This window comes from Cebus imitator, unplaced genomic scaffold, assembly GCF_001604975.1.
Source record: "Cebus imitator isolate Cc_AM_T3 unplaced genomic scaffold, Cebus_imitator-1.0 Scaffold504, whole genome shotgun sequence".
Taxonomy (NCBI): Eukaryota; Metazoa; Chordata; class Mammalia; order Primates; family Cebidae; genus Cebus; species Cebus imitator.
The window spans coordinates 856644-863428 of NW_016107819.1; the positions used below are offsets into that span (position 1 = coordinate 856644).

General features: G+C 36.1%; 1 non-coding gene across 1 annotated transcript; it reads right to left on the reverse strand.

Moving 5' to 3' along the window:
- Window positions 1–3923: 3923 nt before the first annotated feature.
- Window positions 3924–4027, reverse strand: LOC119468843. The gene has a single exon (XR_005197614.1). It is a non-coding gene; the product is annotated as a small nucleolar RNA U13 (small nucleolar RNA).
- Between the last annotated feature and the right edge of the window lie 2758 nt (window positions 4028–6785).

A 6785-nucleotide genomic window follows, 5' to 3' on the forward strand; every position in this document is an offset into this window, starting at 1 on the left:
TCTCCAACTAACCCCAGCCAAACTCCTCTGAGAGTTCAAGCATTCCTCCTTTCTCTCTTTCTCTATTGCATTGTTATGCTATCAGTCTTCTTGTCTTCTTGTTTCCTCACCTGCTGATCTGTTTCTGGAGCCTGGGGTTTGAGGTTTATATGGGTACAGGATAGGGGGTGTGGCAGGACAAAATACAACTTTTTGGGTGTGAAAACAGGAATGCCTGTCCCATTTTGGGCTGTGGGTCTCCAGGCTTGAGGGTGGGGCCTTTGATTGGGAACCACCCTATTCTACCCAGTGTTTCCCTTTCTCCTGTCCATATCACTCATATGATCTTTGTTGTTAATAGACAATCAATAACTTCAGAAGCTCCAAAGTCCAAACGTAAGAATGAATTGAGGGGAAAAAAAAGAAGATCTGACTTGGGGATTATGTAATATTAAGGACTTTGAAAGCCAGAGTGTAGCACAAAGACGTCTGGTATTTAGGAGAAAAAATGCACCATTATTTAACTCATTGATTCATTTAAATCTAATGTAGCTGGGCATGGTGGATTACACCTGTAATCCTAGCACTTTGGGAGGCCAAGGCAGACAGATCACCTGAGGTCAGGAGTTCCACACTAGCTTGGCCAACATGGTGAAACACGATCTCTACTAAAATATGAACATTAGCCGTGCATGGTGGCACATGCCTGTAATACCAACTGCTCACGAGGCTGATGCATGAAAATTGCTTGAACCCAGGAGGTGAAGTTGCAGTAAGTCAAGATCATGCCACTGCACTCCAGCCTGGGTAACAGAGTAAGACTCCATCTTAAAAAAAAAAATGTGGTATTCAAGGTCCCCCAAGATGCCTACACCAAGAATGGTGATATGATTTGGCTGTGTCCCCACCCAAATCTCATCTTGAATTCCTGCATGTTGCATGAAGGACCAGGTTGAAGTTAATTGAATCATGAGGGCAAGTCTTTCCCATGCTGTTCCCATGCTAGTGAATAAGTCTCACAAGTCTCACAAGATCTGAGGGAAGTTTCCCTGCATAAGTTCTGGCTCTTTGCACTGCCATCCATGTAAGATGTGACTTGCTCCTCCTTGCATTCCACCATGATTGTGAGGCCTCCCCAGCCATATGGAACTATAAGTCCATTAACATTTTTTTAATTGCTCTGTCTCAGGTATGTCTTTGTCAGCAGTATGAGAATGAACTAATACAGTAAATATGTACTAGTAGAGAGGGACACCGCTACAAATACCCAAAAATGTGGAAGTGAGTTTGGAATTGTGTAACAGGCAGGGGTTTGAAAAGTTCGTAGGGATCAGAGGGCTCAGAAAAAGACAGGAAGATATGGGAAAGCTTGGAATTACATAGAGACGTTTGAATGGCTTTGACCAAATTGCTGATAATGATATTGACAATGAAATCCAAGCTGGGGTGGCCTCAGTTGGAGATGAGGAACTTGTTGGGAATGGTAGCAAAGGTAACTTTATTTATGTTTTAGCAAAGAGACTGGCATTATTTTCCCCATGCCCTAGAGATTTGTGGAAGTTTGAAATTGAGAGAGATGATTTAGGGTATCTGGAGGAATAAATTTATAAGCAGCAAAGCATTCAAGAGGTGACTTAGGTGCTGTTAAATGTATTCAGTTTTAAAAGGGAAACAGAGCATGAAAGTTTGGAAAATGTGCAGCCTGATAAAGTGTTAGAAAATAAAATCGCATTTTCTGTGGATAAATTCAAGCTGGCTGAAGAAATTTGCATATATAATAAGAAGCCAAGTGTTAATCACTAAGACAACAGTGGAAATGTCTCCAGGGCATGTCAGAGGCATTTGTGGCAGCCCCTCCCATCACAGGCCTGAAGCTTTAGGAGGAAAAAATGGTTTCATAGGCTGGGCCCAGGGTTCCTCTTCTGTGTGCAGTCTAGGGCTTGGTGCTCTGCATCCCAGCCACTCAAGCCATGACAAAATGGAACAAAGTACAGCTCAGGCAATTGCTTCAGCGGGCAGTAGCTCTAAGCCTTCACAGTTTCCACATGGTGTTGAGCCTGCAGGTGCACAGATGTTGAGAACTGAGATTTGGGAAACTTTGCTTGGATTTCAGAAGACATATTAAGAGATGCAGCCTTGCAGAAGTAATTGGACTTAGATAAGTTCAAGAGGTTGGCACTCCCATGATGTAATTTAATGTCCTCATAGGAAGAGGAACAGACAGTGGAGCTCTTGTGCTCTCTTTCTGCCATGAAAAGATACAGCAAGACAGCCACCATCTACAAGCCAAGAAGCAGGCCCTTACTAAGAAGGAAATTTACTGGTGGCTCTAGAATTGTGAGAAATAAATGTCTGTTGTTTAAGCCACCCAGTCTATGCTATTTTACAATAGCAGCCTTAATAAATTAAGATAGACATGAAATGAGGAAGAGGCAGGTCATGCCATTAAAGTGCTAAGAATGTACTGGTGGAAGCAGACATACCCCAAAAATATAAGATAAAAAATAGAAAAGTGCAAAATAGTATCATTAAACATGTATTATGGAATTAGAATGAATCCGTATACATAGATGGATCAGGGAAAGTTTCAAAGACAATATTACATTTGACTTTGATCTCAATGGAAAAGGATATTCATAGGCAAAGTGTGGAAATACATTTCAGGATACAGGAACAGCATAAGCTGATAAAAGGAGGACTTAGTATATACTGTTTTAGAAATAGCAAATACTAAGGCAAGCAGTATGGGAGTGTAGGCTATTTGGAGACTATTTTTAGGAAAAGAAGATGAAAGTATAGATTGAGGTTGATGATAAAACCTGATTGGTCATCTTGCTTAAACGTATGTGTGTGTGTGGATGTGTGTGTGTGTGTGTGTGTGTGTGTGTGTGTGTGCTGTTTTCTCCTAGAATATGGTGAAAAGTCATTGATGATTTTGCACAAAAAGTCTTGTGTGGCATATGATCAGACTTGATTACTGTAGAGGCTCTTTAGGCCATAGTGTGGAAGGTGAATTTGAAAAGAATGAGACTGAACATAGGAAGGAGACTAAAAATGGAGAAGGCAGTTAGAATGGCATTGCTAGAGTTCAGAGGAAAATATGATGAACTAAGTAAGCAAAATTAGAAATGTGCAAAAGCATCTAAGGTACATTTCAGAGGTGGAATTGACAGTAGCTAGTGAGTAACTACATGAACGATAGAAACAAAGCAGAGAATATTATTACTATAGAAAATTGATCCTATAGTCACAAAGCCATTTTGTGATATCTACAAACTTATCTCCTGTGTATCAGCAGAGAAGCCTCTGTGCAGATAACTGGGCCCTGTTCATGTATATATAGTCATGTGTTGGTTAACTATGGGGATACATTCAGAGACATGCATTTTTGGCAATTTCATTATTCTGCAAACATCATGGAGTGTGCTTACATAAAACTAGATGGCATAGCTCATTGTAGACCTAAGTTACATGGGATAGCCTATTGCTTCTAGGCTACAAACCTGTACTGCTTATTACTGTACTGAATACTGTAGACAATTGTAACACAATGGTAAGAATTTGTGTATCTAAATATATTAAAAATTAGAAAATGTACAGTACAAATATGTTGCAAAAGATACAAAAAATATGGTTCAGCTGTGTAGAAGACTTACTGTGACCGGAACTTGCAGGGCTGTAAGTTGCTCTGAGTGAGTGGGTGAGTGAGTGGTCAGTGAATGTGAAAGCTTAAGACATTACTGTACACTACTATAGGCTTCATAAACACTGCACACTTAGGGTACTCTAAATGTATTGAATAAATTCTTTTGTACTAATAATTAGCTTACTACAATGTTTTTACTTTATAAATTTATTTTTTTAAACATTTTGACTTTTATAATGACACAGCTTAAAACACAAACACATTGTTCAGCTGTACACATTTTTTTTTCTTTTTTTCATGTAAGACGGGTTATATGCCAACATCTTAACAAGGTGGGAGGGTTGCATGTGTCGTGCATGTGTGTGAACACTCAATCATCATGCTTATGAACTACAAAAGTATTATTTCTTTCTTTATATCTTTATTCTGTATTCTTTTAATTGTTAATTTCTTATTTTACTTCTGAAACATCTTTGTTAAAAGCTAAGACACAAACACACAAATTAGCCTAAGCCTACACAGTGTCAGGATTATCAGTATTACTATCTTCCACCCCCTCATCTTGTCCCACTGGAAGGTCTTCAGGGACTATAACATGCATGGAACTGTCATCTCCTATGATAACAATGACTTCTTCTGGAATACCCCCTGAAGGAACTGCCTGAGGCTATTTTGAAGTAGAAGGAGGACACTCTAAAATACTGAGAAAAAGTGTAGTATAGTAAATATATAAATCAGTAACATAGTCATTTATTGACATTACCCAGTGTTATGTACTGTATATAATTGTACTGCTGTACTTTTATATGACTGGAAGTGCAGTAGGTTTGTTTACACCAACATTACCACAAACACATGAGTAACTTGTTATGCTAGGATCTTATGACAGCTACAGTTTCACTAGGCAATATGAATTTTTCAGCTCCACTATAATCTTAAGGAACTGCCATCATATAAGTCGTCTGTCATTTACCTCAATGTCGTTACATGGTGCATGACTATACCTGTCTCGTAAGTTACTAACCTGTCAGTGAGTTTATTATCACCATCTTGTAAGTTTGATGAAGGTTTTCAGTCCCATATAAGTTAAACAGTACTATGTAAACTAGTACCATTGATATCCTGGTATGTGATAATTCTTCTGATTTACTGCTCTCTTTTTTGAGGCCCTGTCTGAAACTAACATCTGACATTTTTCTTTGACATTTCTTCTTAATGGAAATGGAAACTGAATAATTAACAAGTGAAAATGTTTGTGAACTTTGCTTTGTCTATGAGGTGTAGTCTATGTCCAAATAATTGATACCTATCTCTTAAGAAAGAGAATATATTAAGAGTTCCTCTCAGAGATCATACTGATATACCAACACTGTGTATCTTCATCAGAAATTTGGGTAGTGCTGGACAGGTTGTTTTTAGTCTGAAAACACCTCAGAAAAATAAGAGGGACAGTAAATCTAAACATGACAAACCAGTCTTTGGTGCCTGTCATATAATAGGCATTATCACTAAAAACAACATATATTACTAGTACTACTACTAATAATGAAATAATATATAAATACAATCATAACAAATAAATTATACCTCATTTTATTTAAATATTCTCATAAAGCTAGAATGTATCAATCCCGTGAAGTTACCACCTATGCTTTAAAGATTTCTCCAATCTATAAATAAATGTATCCCCAAACAAAGATTTACCAGTGTCCTCAAAAAATTTTCAATCCTCATATATATTCAGAATTCATAAGCAGGTTCCTGGTTATTATAGAAAGTAATTTCCATAACCATGCCTCATATACAAAATAGATACAAATGCCATTCTAGTGGGTCTGTCTCACCATTCAAAAAACTGGATTTTCTTACCTTACAGTTTTCTGTCTTGTGCTTTATAGAGGTACCAAGCCCATATTAAATTTATTTTATATATATATATATATATATATATGTATATATATATATAATAAATTTATATATATATAATAAATTTATATATATATATAATAAATTTATATATATATATATATATATATAATACCTACTACTATTTGAGGTGCCTAGGACATACCTCTTTATAAGACAGATATGGTACCTTTCTCCATGGAATTTATGATCAAGTGAAAGAAAGAGATAGCATACAGATAAATAAATAAGATGATTATTTAAAGTGATATAGCTTATGGAAATTATAAAACAGGTTTTAGCATGCAATGAAGTGTTACAAATACAAATGTTAGACTCACAAACCAACTCCTCCATAAAGTACTTTCTTTCCTTCTTCATAGCCTTATCTAACTCAGACAAGTGTCACAAATTCATTTACTTAAACTATTTATTGAATATCTACTCTATTGCAATTTTCTAGGCAGTGTGGATAAAGGAAACCAGAAATGATTCCTGACATTATAAAACTTATATTCTAGTAGAAGCAGCATTCCTCATCATAGATGTCATTAATACTTATTGTTAGAATATCCAAAGTTTTTCCTTAATTACGTACTGTCTATGTCATACCAATCAACTGGTACAAAGAAATTTGGAGCTGAGAGCCCTCAGAGCAGTAAATGTTCTGAGAAAAATCCTAAAATAATTTTAATATCAAAAATCATTAGAATGCTGAGGTTGCATACTTATACTTTGTGCTGTATATTTTTGTGCTCGCTTTGCCTTTGTACTATTAAGAAGGAATGCGGAAACTTTTTTCCTTCCAAATTAAAGTGAGTATAAAGAAGATCATTAGAGAATATTTTAATTAAGGAGTTACATAAGAGTTTAAGAAAGCCATAGGGATGTCACATTTTAAAATATCTATTTTTGAAATTATAAAGATCTGCCCAGAAAAAAAAGTCATAAACATCAAATTAGAGCAGTGTTCTAACAGTCAAATAAACCATTTATTGAATTTAATGAAGATCGTTTAAAGCAATGTCACAAAAGCTTCGATACTGAGAAATATGATGTTGCTCCTTTTACAAAAGGAAGTTAACCATCCTTTTTTTCTAGAACCAGTGGCAACTCAAAATATTACGCCATTTCCTTGGCACGTTGCTGAGCATCTACTATATGCAGAACACTGTATTACTGAGGAAAACAGATAAAACATGGAGTCTATGCCATAATTTCTTTTTTTAAAATCAACTTTAATTTTAGGTTAAGG